At 39.3% G+C, this 11,679-nt stretch overlaps 1 long non-coding RNA gene across 1 annotated transcript; it reads right to left on the bottom strand.

Moving 5' to 3' along the window:
- Positions 1–101: 101 nt before the first annotated feature.
- On the bottom strand, positions 102–10,873 carry LOC128853714 (uncharacterized). The gene is made up of 3 exons (XR_008452427.1): positions 4,123–10,873; positions 1,416–1,459; positions 102–907 (listed from the first exon to the last, which is right to left on the bottom strand). It is a non-coding gene; the product is annotated as an uncharacterized LOC128853714 (long non-coding RNA).
- Between the last annotated feature and the right edge of the window lie 806 nt (positions 10,874–11,679).

Genomic DNA, 11,679 nt, shown 5'->3' with positions numbered 1-11,679 from the left:
GCCGGCTCGTGGGACCCGCCAGGCCTGCTGCGCCCGAGGCTCTTCGGATCCGGCGGGGCTGCAGCCCGAGGAACGCGCAATTGTACTTAAACAGTAGCTACTATAGAATCATAGAATAGTTCGGATTGGAAGAGACCCTAAAGACCATCCAGCGCCGCCCCCTGCCACGGGCAGGGACACCTCCCACTGGATCCGGGGCTCCAAGGCCCATCCAACCTGGCCTGGAACCCCTCCAGGGATGGGGCAGCCACAGCTTCCCTGGGCAGCCTGGGCCAGGGCCTCACCGCCCTCAGCGTGAGGAAATTCCTCCTTATGTCCAGTGTAAATCTGCCCTTCTCCAGCTTATACCCATTGCCCCTCAGTCCCATCACCACAAGCCTTTGCAAACAGTCCCTCTCCAGCTTTATTGTAGCCCCTTCAGGTGCTGGAAGATCGCTATAAGATCTCAGAGCCTTCTCCAGGCTGAACAAACCCACCTCAGCCTGTCCTCATATGGAATGTGCTCCAGCCCTCTGATTGTCTTCATAGCCTCCTCTGGACCTGTTCAAACAGCTCCATATCCTTCTTATGTTGAGGATTCCAGAACTGGACACAGTATTCCAGATGAGGTCTCACAAGAGAGGAATAGAGGGGCTGGCTCCGCTTCTTTTCATGCAGCCCAGGATATGGTTGGTCTTCTGGGCTGCGAGTGCACAGTGCCGGCTCATGGCAAGCTTCTCATCGAGCAGCACCCCTAAGTCCTTCTCTGCAGGGCAGCTCTCAATCACATCATCCCCTATTGTGTACTGAAATGGGGGATTGCCCCAACTCAGGTGTAGGACTTTGCACTCGGCCTTGTTGAACCTCATGAGGTTCACACAGGCCCACTTTTCCAGTCCGTCCAGGTCCCTCTGGATGACATCCCAACCTAAGGCAGAAGAAAATACATATTCCGTCATTTTCACTGCTTTAAAAGTAGATGTGTTCCTGTTGCTGTTATGATAAATAAATATTTATGATTGAGTATTTACATTTTAAAAACCCCTTGTAAATTACATCAAGTAAAATTATATTTTGAGCTAAGGAACACTTGGCACTGACAGAAAATGGAAATTAAGGCATTTATGCAGCTCCTGGTTCAAAAACATGGCCAGCTTTTTAACCACTTTTTTCCCTACAGTAAGCTTATAAATCAGAACAAGCAAAGGTTCTTTTAAACTCTTAAGAAATATTTGGAAACAAAACATAACCAGTCTGATTTTTATAATTCAAATGTTATAAAGTAAATTGCTTTGGAACCCATATTTATTATGTGCTCACTGATCAGGCAGGAGGATTATGTAGATGTTAATGATAGTTTTGGATGAGTGGAAGACAAGTGCGTTTTTTAAGTGTATTTCTTTATGTGTTGGAAATTGTTTAAGCCAGTGAAACACGGGGTTTTGCATAGGAGTTAGCGTAGAAATCCATCAGTCATATCCTTGAGATAAAAATTAAGTATTAGTATACAATAGAGTATCTTGGTTTTGTTCCCATATCTCAATCATAATCTGCAGCGAAACATAAAAGCTAGTAAACAGTCATTCTGTAATGCTTCACCAGAACTTATAGTTTATGTTACTAACTTGAAGATGAACCTTTTGCCTTCCACAGCAGCGGAGTACTGACCCCACAGTCCAGCAGAGGGCCGAAGTCCCACTCCTGCGGTGGTGGCAAGGCCACGGCTTGTCGGAGCCAAATCCTACTGGACAACTACAACTTTACATCTGACCTGAATCCAGCAAAAACTAGCAAGGTAACAATTCTTTTAGGTTGAAAGGTTCAAAATTATAAAGGATGTCTAGAATTAACAAAAAAGTCAAGCAATTACATTGCAATATTTTAGCACACCAAAACCAAATATCTCAAGAGAGGCTACTTGAAACCTGGTAATGACAGCCACCATCCTGAGCATTAGCCTTTGAATAGCCTCTGAGGATAATCACAAGTAGAATATGTAGCAGTGTGACAAAGTTATGGATGACTGGTCTAATGAGGATGTGAACAGAGAAGAGAACCCTTTTTCAAAATGCGTGATCTGTTAGAGCTCTTCTAAAAAAAAAAAAAAAAAAAGGAGGCAGGAGAAGTGCCAGTCTCTGCTTTTAACCTTTTCTTAAGAATAGTAAGGTTATGATGAGCAGGTGGGAGATGGATAGTTTTTTTTTCTCCCAGTTAGCTTTGCTCCCTAAGGTACCTAAGTTACTCAGACCTCTTTTAGTACGTTTCGAAACAAATCAAAATGCACCACCTCACTTTGGCAAGGGAAGAAAAACAAAAAAGGAGCCACATGGGTTAGGCTGTCTCCTGATGTTGTCACATTTAAACAGGAAGAGTGGCAAAACTGGAACCACATGAAGTCATACCAGAAAGTGTGTCTAGAGCAACCATCCAAACCCACTCTTCAAACACACTGTCTCAAAAATGCTATAGTTAATTTCTTTATCATTACAAATCAAGGTGTCTAGCTAAGATATCCTTCCTAAGTGTTAGTTGTCCAAAGTATGTAAGAATATGCCAATAAAACTTGTTATGGTCTATCAAACTCAATATTCATTTGCAGAGCCACAGAGAGCTCTGAAAGTTTGATTTAAAAATTAAATGGAAGATGTAGGGCGTTTTGTATTAATTCAGACAAGAAATACTAAAGAGTAAATGAATTTGAGAGCCATATAAATAAATGTTCTGCCCTCTAAGCTCTCAGTAGATTAACTTCAGTTTCCAGCTTAGTAAGCCTTGACACTGCATACCCTCAAAATCTGTAAATCTTTAAGGTGCTTTACCGTTTTCCTCAGGGAGTCACACATTTTCAAAATTTCTTGTGATCAGACAAATGTCTCTGTATTGCAAGAGGAATCATATGTACATTGCTTCAGTTCTTGATTTAATATCTGATCTATTCCAACTGATGACAGGTAATTTTGGCCAGGATAATAATAAGTTTAGACAGTCCTGTGGGCAGTTCACATGGCACCTCTCTTCATGTCCAGTGAGCTAAGTACTTGCCAAGAGTGCAAAAGGTACTTGAAAAATTATATACTGATTTATATAGATCAAGATACACCAGGAATTCAAGGAAAGCACATCACAGAGGTATTCATTCGTCAACTGTCTTCTTTCTGAGAAGCTTTTAATTTTCATTTTGTTAATATTATGGTAGTCTTTACAGTTTCCCTAAAGAAAGGACTATCAGAACTTCTACCCTTTAGAAATAACCTTTTTATTTATTGTGGTAAAGAAGGTTCAAATGTAGCAACGTATGCCCACTTAATTTATCAAATTATTCTGTTGCATTTTGTTTATACTAGTCTTATTCCTTTGTACATTATAAACAGGCATTGGAGATTAAGCTGAGGAAAATTACACCTGTTTTCTGACCTGTTTGCTAATATCACATTTACATCACTGTTGTAACTAGCTAACCTATTATCATAAGACATCAGGTCTTAATTTTATCATTTTCTATAACTATGGCTGCGCTGGTTAATTGAACAATGTTAAGGTGTGCCTGATTACTTCCTTTGCAAGACATAGAATGGCACTGCAATCCACTCAGCATGAATCTCAGGAAGTGGTGTATTCAACGTATAATGCTTGTTGTAGCCGTACTTTAGAGCTAAGCATTTTCATTAGGTTCAGTATCTTGATTTTTCATCTCATGTCCTTATTTGCTTGGCTTTATGTTTAGAGGTTAACTACAAGAGATGTTTAATGCTAGAGAATTCTAATGTAACTGAAAAGATGGAATATAGATAAAGTGAATTGATCTCGTGTCTATCACAGGTCACATATGAGGTTTAAATCTGCCCCTCAACAAGATGTGGGGGGAACAGTGGCTTTTAATCTAACTCATTTAAAGAATGGTGTTTTAGCAAATAATCCAGGCAGAACTGAAGAATACCTCTCTACCCAGGGAGGGTTCCCTGCCAGAATAGCAAAAAACTTTTTTTCAGCTTTGCCCTGATCTAAAAAGTCTCAATCTCTTAATAATGTTAAAGCCAAACTAGTGCAAATTCTAGAAATGTACATTTAGTAAGAGCTGTCCAAGAGAGGCCCAGGAGCATTACTGAGCAAGGTGCATGCTGACTCTGCTGTCTTTGCACGTACTCGCCACATCAACTTTAGCAAGCAGATCTGTTCAAGAGAAGACGATTTGTAGAGCAAAAGTTGTGTGGATGTCAAATCCCCAGCACCAATGAACATTTCAGGGGCTTTACTTTGGAATAACTTTAGTCTGAACACATGGCTTGAATATAGTGGTTGGAGCACACCTTCCTGTTTCATTTCACCCCAAAGGAATCCAGGTCACACGCTCTGAGATGACTCTGTAAAATGAATCAAAGCACAGTACATAGGGACAATCAATTTAGCTCACTTCTAAGCCAAACCAAAATGCTAACATAGACACACACTTTGCCACTTAGATTGCTCTTACTAGCAGTGATGTCTCTGAAGGGAGTTTTGCAGGCAACCTTTGCATAAACAAGCAGGGATCAACGACAGATCACAGGCTACAGCGTTGCTGGCGTATGGTTCTTTCTCTGTCGCTGAATAAGAAACGCTCTTAATTCATTTCACAATTTCAACAGAAAGAGTAGGTGCTTACAAACCTCTGTAAGATGGCAATCGGATTATACTTTTCATAGGTGAGCTAAGTAGGTTAAATATCTTCAAAGCCTCTAAACTGTATCTCTCACATCCTGAAAACTATTAACGCATTGTCACTGTCTCTACTTACCTGCAGCCTTAGGTCAAAATGTCTCTCTGCCTTGCTCAACTATATCCATGTAGCCAAAACAGAAATTCCTCCCCCTGCAATGTGCTCTTCCAGGAAATCATGGAAGTGGAGCTGAAAAGCATGAGAATGCTTCGTATGAGGCTTTGAGCAGCCTGACCCAGTGGAAGGTGTTCCTGCCTACGGCAGGGGTGTTGGAACTAGATGATCTTTAAGGCCCCTTCCAACCCAAAGCATTCTATGAGTCTGTGAATCCTGACATAAACACCCAGAAATTTCTATCTGGAAAAACAAGGTTGGCACATTTGCTTCTTATCTGAAAGAGTCAGTATTCCCCAATATGGGTAATGCTCAAGAATTTGGGGAAGCAAGTATAAACTTTATACCGCTGCCTAGTTTAGTAGTGCTGACATAACTTCTGCTGCATTGTAAGCATCTAGGTATATATGAATTACTCCTATAAATATATGCAATTTCAGAAGCGATAAGAGTTCCATAACAGTGGACTAAGACAATTCACCTAGTTTCACAGAGTTCTAGTTCTGAAGTATGGAAGAGAACCCAGGTGAATCAGCAGTTCACAGTAGCCATTGCAAATAATGGCACTGGTGGAGCAGCACGACTTTTCAGAACAATCTTAGCCCACATGGGTCTTACAAGGCAGGATATAGGATACCTGAAGTGATGGAGGAATGGAAACAATTGGAATTGCAACAGAATTGTACTGTCATTACCAGGTTTCTACAACGGGCAGAGTCCAGCCATTTCTCATGCCTTTGCACTAATCAACTTTTCATTTATTTCATACTCTTTTAATCTGTTTTGTAAAGCCATTTTTGAGTTTCCGACCACTTGTACTTTCACCAAATTTGAGTTTTGAGCTTGTATGCTGTAAGACTCAAACCAAACTTTAGATGGTTGGGGTTTTAACTTGGATGCTGTACTCTAAAACGTGGCACCTCACCCAGTGGCTGTTTACAAAAGGAAGCTTAAAATTGGCAGGATGTTCTTCCAGACCTCAGTCTAGGGCATGTGTAATTATGTTAAGTCATTGTTAGAAGCTATTTTAAAAAAACCCACTGCCTACCTTCTGAGGGTTTTTCTGTATACATATTGTTTGGGCATGTCAGCCTCTCTTTCAAACTACAGCATGATTATTCTTGATGGAGTAAGCAGCGCTAGCACACTTCAAAGCACAGAAAATTACACAAGCAGCTAGGCTCTTCCAAGTTTACATCTCTGCCTTCCCACTGATTTTGTATAAAGTCTCAGTTATCCTGGGCCTCATGATTTAAATTTGTAAAATTGAGCTTTGGTTTTTGAGCCTGACCAGATGTTGCAGTGATGGTTTGTTTACATAAAAATGTACTTTCTTCTGTAAAATGCTGAATCTCAGGCATTAGATAGTAGGAACATACTGTTTTAACTGAGGACAGAACCTAACCTGTAGTAAATATCATTGGCATTTAATTTATGTTTTGTCAAGACTAAAGTTTCTCTGGCTGTGAGTTGAAACATTTTAGTATTGAATTTATTTCCAATACCTTCCTTTTCCCTAAGGCTCTCTCAAATTATTATCTCTAACAAATATTTTAATGAATAAACCACCTTTTTCTTGCTGAGGAAAAACGGTTGTCTTTATTAAATTTTATTTTTACTATAAAAATACGACCCACTTCAGGTATGCATAGTCCCATCTTACTGTAAGTCAATGAGTTTTAAACAAACCCTCTCATAACTAGGCCATCTCTACTTCTGGTGCCTACTTTTGATTCAGTTTTTCTCCAGCCATGGGCCCCTTACAAAACGTTCTTCTGTTAACAGAACAGGAAGTTCCTTATCTTCTAAAACTGTGTGACTCCAAATTTAATTATATGCTTTAAGCAGACAGAAGATATGCCTTGCTCAAAGAGAAATTACTTGGGCTGGTACAAGAAATTTCAGGACCTATGGCACACAAATCAGACAAAATGACGTTCAACTCATATATGACAATAAATGACAAGTGACTTAAGAAGCCGAAGAAAAAAGGATGATGGGCAGAGGCCAGAACAAAGAGATGAAAACCAAATTTCAAACAAAAAAATTGAAAGCAGCAGCCTACTAGTAAGCAGTTAAACTTGCTTCAATGGCAACCCTTCTATAAGAGATTGTGGTGTTTTGTGTTCTCACCTGAGTTCCCAAATCCAGTATTTCAAGTAAAATTAGGACTGCTGCAGCTCCTCCTCTTCCTTCTACTTGCAATCATAATGATCATAAAAGGACCCACCTAATTCCAGTCCTTCCAGTTGTGGGGTAATCTGCTAATTATGCAGCTTACAGAAAACTGAAGGGGGGGATACAGTATACATGCTATGGTACAAAATACTTCTTTTCCCACAAAAGTCAGTGATCCTCTAGTGCTTATATTATTTAGTGGTTCCTTTCTGTCCAAAGGAAGATTCATGCCCTTCCCTAGGTTCAGGGATGAAGTCATTACAGAGAACTGTTTTGCTTTACATTTTAATTCTAGTTCATTGCAGGCACATGCAAAACACAATTGCACATATCCACAAGCAAACTATTTGTTGCTTCAACAAAAAGTAATAAATGAAAAATACTATTTGATTGGAAGTGAAGAAAATAAGCTTCTAGCAGCATCTCAACATGCTGTTATCCTTGATTCATACATTTGAAAGAGTGATGTATAGCATTGACTTTTGGTTTTTAAAATAAATACAATACAGGTATTTTCTTTGGTGACTATCAGAAAGAACAAATCTAAACAAAAATTCAGTGTAGTCTTTTACAGAATAAATATTAATTAGAATTGCTTATGTAATTAAGTTTAGGCATGCCTCCCCTTTACCCTCCATTCTAAATAAGCCTTGAAAACAAGCAAAGATTATCTGTTCCTGGCAAATCCTTCCTAGGGATTATTTGGTGCATAAACTAATAAGGGTTTATCTTTTCTTCTTTCTGAGAGATTAAATAACTAGAGCAACATTAAAACATTAATGTGGCATTAAAGAATTCCGAACAGAATTAGGAAATTAAAGGGTTAGAATTCTCACAGCAATATCAATATCACCATTAAGTTTAAGTATGCAGATCTTGCATGCAGAGCACGCATAAAATTAAGAATGCTCTGTATATGCAGCACTGGTTTGCTCTGTGAAATAGAAATGTCAGGTATACATAACCTGTTTATTTTAATCTGAATATGGTCAGCATAAAATTCTGTATGCAACACCATTATTCCTATTTTTGGGGTGCCATAGTCACAAAACAAAGCTAGACAAGATTTCTACTATTCAACATATTTTAAATGAAAATACTAAAGTAAAGTAACTGAGAAACAATTAGAACGCGCTAAGTTCTACGCCATAAAAAGGTAAAAATATATTTAGTACTTGCCAACTGAAAGAGTTTGATGATCACTGCAGAGTGACTATTAGGGAACATGTCTGTGTATTTCTGCGGACTTTGAAAGGCCAAGTAGTGAAAGCTACAACATACACTTGAAAACAGAAGTTAACAAAGAGGGCCTCAGAAGAATTAACTACTTTGTCACTAGCCACCTTTTGACTGCTGGTTCTTGAGATTACTTATGACTTGATGCCATTTATATTTAGGATAAGCGCTTTCAAGAATTTAAATTCATTTAGCAGAATTCACACCTAATAGCTGAAGAGAAAACTATTCTTTTTAAAGCTTTACTATGACTGATTCTTTGCTCCCCTGTTTTTTCTTGCCATCTTGTACATCCTGATGTCTGTTACACACCGGATAGCAAATTCTCTTACTCTGCATAATAAATGGAAAGAGGACAGTTCATTGCTGCTAGAACAAGTGGAGTAATTCATGGCATTTGATGTATTTTATGATGACATCTTATATGCAGTTAAAACTTTTTTCTCATTTATACATAAGAGTCTTCATACATGTTATTTTAAAGCATGCAGCCCCTCTGTGTGTTTGGGATGGTAGGAACTTAGTTACAGGGCCTGCTGACAAGTTTTTCTATATGACTCTACAAAATTCAGTAAATACAGTATCACCATTAGGATTTTGGTTTATTTTAAACCAAGGAAGCAATTTAGGTATTTAGATCAGGTCACCTTTGTTGTATTAAAATAATACAAAAAAGAACAACCAAGGCTTAAGATTGCTAAACCCAACGGTGTCCTAGTTTTCAATTTGTACAACGGAAATTATGCAACATTTCTGTACGTCTTCGAAGACTCTGTAAGAGTTAAGTATCATCATCTTCCCTGAGCACTGTCATATTTACAAGGTAATGGGACTTCGCTTCAGGAGCTCCCTTCAGACTCAACTATTTTCTCAGCTTTTTCTGACAGTAAGTCTACAAGTCTTCTGCTCATAAGTGTCCAAATATGTCTCCTCTTGTCCATAACTGATCACTTTTTCAGGGAATATAAAACCTACAGAACTATAAACTCTTTCTTAGTTTTAAGAAAAAGTATTCTTAAGCCAGTAATTGATACTGTAAAGAAGCATAAGCTTAAGTTTTTATTATAATGACAGGATACATAAATTATTCTAAATATAGTACCCATGGTATCTGTTGCCTTCCAAATGCAGGGAAAAATAGGCCTATATAGAAAACTTAATAATATGTTTGTCATGGTGGCCCAGATTTGAGAATGCATTTAAATTCTTACCTTCTATTGAGATGAGAGTCCTTGCTTCTCACTGGAAATAAAAACAGCAGCAAGTGGCAAAACAATAGCTAAGCAAATGTTTTACTGAACATTGAGCTGCATGTTGTGCACTCACACTCTGTGCATACTCCTCAACAAATGACTATTACATCTTGTGACTGAATTGGAAGTGTCTGATTTACTGCAGGTACAGCAACTCCTGATGTTACTGCTGACAGTTCTCTGGGTCAATTACTATTCATCATTCTTAATGATACATTCAGTAACTTCCCAGTTCCCAAAGCAGTCTGGATGGCATTAAAGCTGTTGAAAGATAATCTCTTGAGCTGATCAGCCTGGAAGAGACAAGGGCTAAGTTCCACTCACCTTACCTTTCATAGACACATAAATTAGGGGGGGTTATCCTCTGCCAAGTGTCCATGGAATTTCAGAAGAGCGAGTTAAAAATGCAGGAAAGTATTTCTTTATGAAACCGGCACTGCTTCTGTTTATGACAAAGCTGTCTAGATAACAAAAGTAGGCAAAGTCTCAGTTGTCTTTGAATTCAGTACAAATGATTTCACCTGTTCATTTGCATAGGTTAGTTGGTGATACATGGAAAAAATAATTATCAATTAATTTGTTATTGCAGTAGAACAGGCCTACTGCCTTCCCTGCCTGCAGGGCATCATTTCATGAAAACCTTTAGGCAAAAGGAAAAGTGGTATTGAAGTCTCTTTCCCTGGCAGGGTTGAACTACTAGTTTGAAACGATCTGCTATCCCGTCACAAAATCATAGAATCCTGGAGGTGCTAAAGGACTTTTGCAAATCTGTGGTCCAGCTTTCTGCTTCAGGCTGGTCCTATTAAAGTAGGTTTCTCTGGACCCTGTCTGAGTTATGAATATCTCAAAGGATGGAGTTTGCAAATACTCTCTGGGCAAGCAGTATTTGATCATCCTTTGTAAAAAAAAAAAAACCAAAAACAAAAACAAAACCAAAAATTGTTCCTTATATTGAATTTCCTATGTTGTAACTTGTGGTCATTGCCTCTAATGCACCTCTGGGAAGAATCTGGCTCCATCTTTTCTACACCCTTCCATTAGGAAGTGGCAGACAACAGTGTGACATGCCCTCACCATCATCACCTTTAAACCTGAGTGAACCCAACTCCCTTAGCTCCTTCTGGTATGTCATGAGCTGCAGCCCCTTGAACAGCTCAGTGGCCTTCACTAACCTTGCTTTAGTATGTCAATGTCTTTCTTAGAACAAGATGCACAACTCCAGATACAGTCTTACAAGCGTCAAACAGAGGGGAAGAATCGCTTCCCTCCACCCCTACCAGTTGTACTTGGCCCAATATGGAGTGGAACACATTTGCTGCAGGAGCACACTGTTGACCCACATTCAGCTCGTTCACCACAATCCCCCAGCTCCTTTTCTACAAAGCTGCTCTCTAGTCACTCAGTTCCCATCCTGTCCTACTGCATGGCATAATGCCAACTCAGATGCAGGGCCTTGCTTTTGCTTTGCTGAACCTCCTGTGGTCCCTAACAGCTCCTTTTTCCAGTCTGACTAGGTCCATCTGAGTAGCAGCCCTGCCCTCCAGTGTATGAACCACTCCCCCCAGTTTGGTATCACCACGAACTTGCTGAGAGGTCACTTTGTCCTATCATCCTGGTCATTACATCACCTACTTTGACAATCCAAGCTGATGTAATCTATGTAAAAGAAAGCAAGTCAAACGTTTTTCCAGAGATATGCTACAGATTTCAAATTTTGTTTTACAAAAATGCAAGATTTGCCTTACTTTCTTCTTCTCTAGATATAATAATATAAAGTAGCCCTAGATTCCACAAGAAGTGGGCCCTGGGTCTTTTTTTGGGTGCAAATGCCAAAATGTAGAACTTGACTTAGAGTGCACAAGAAATCTTCTGGAAGGCAGAAACAACCGTGGAAACTTAAGAGCTAAGCAAGGCAGAAATTACTCATAGAGTCCTTCCCCAGAATCTTCCAGTCTGTGGCTGTGCTCAAAGACAGAAATACATCAAAAGATGTATTTCCACTGTATGAACACGGACAGATTCGAATCAGTATGCGCATGGTACTCCAAGAACATACCTGCAGAGTTGTTAGCTGCCCAGGTGGCTGTATGCACCAGACGGACTGTGCAACAGTAGCCATTATACCTACAGAGCAGAGGGTAGAAAGGGGAACAGAACAAAACCAAAAAACACAGATGTAAGATGAAAACTGCAGGAGTAATTTAGCTCCTCTGCATACATTAT

The sequence above is a fragment of the Cuculus canorus genome, chromosome 15, assembly GCF_017976375.1.
Source record: "Cuculus canorus isolate bCucCan1 chromosome 15, bCucCan1.pri, whole genome shotgun sequence".
Classification (NCBI taxonomy): domain Eukaryota; kingdom Metazoa; phylum Chordata; class Aves; order Cuculiformes; family Cuculidae; genus Cuculus; species Cuculus canorus.
This window is presented reverse-complemented; position numbering and strand designations above follow the sequence as displayed.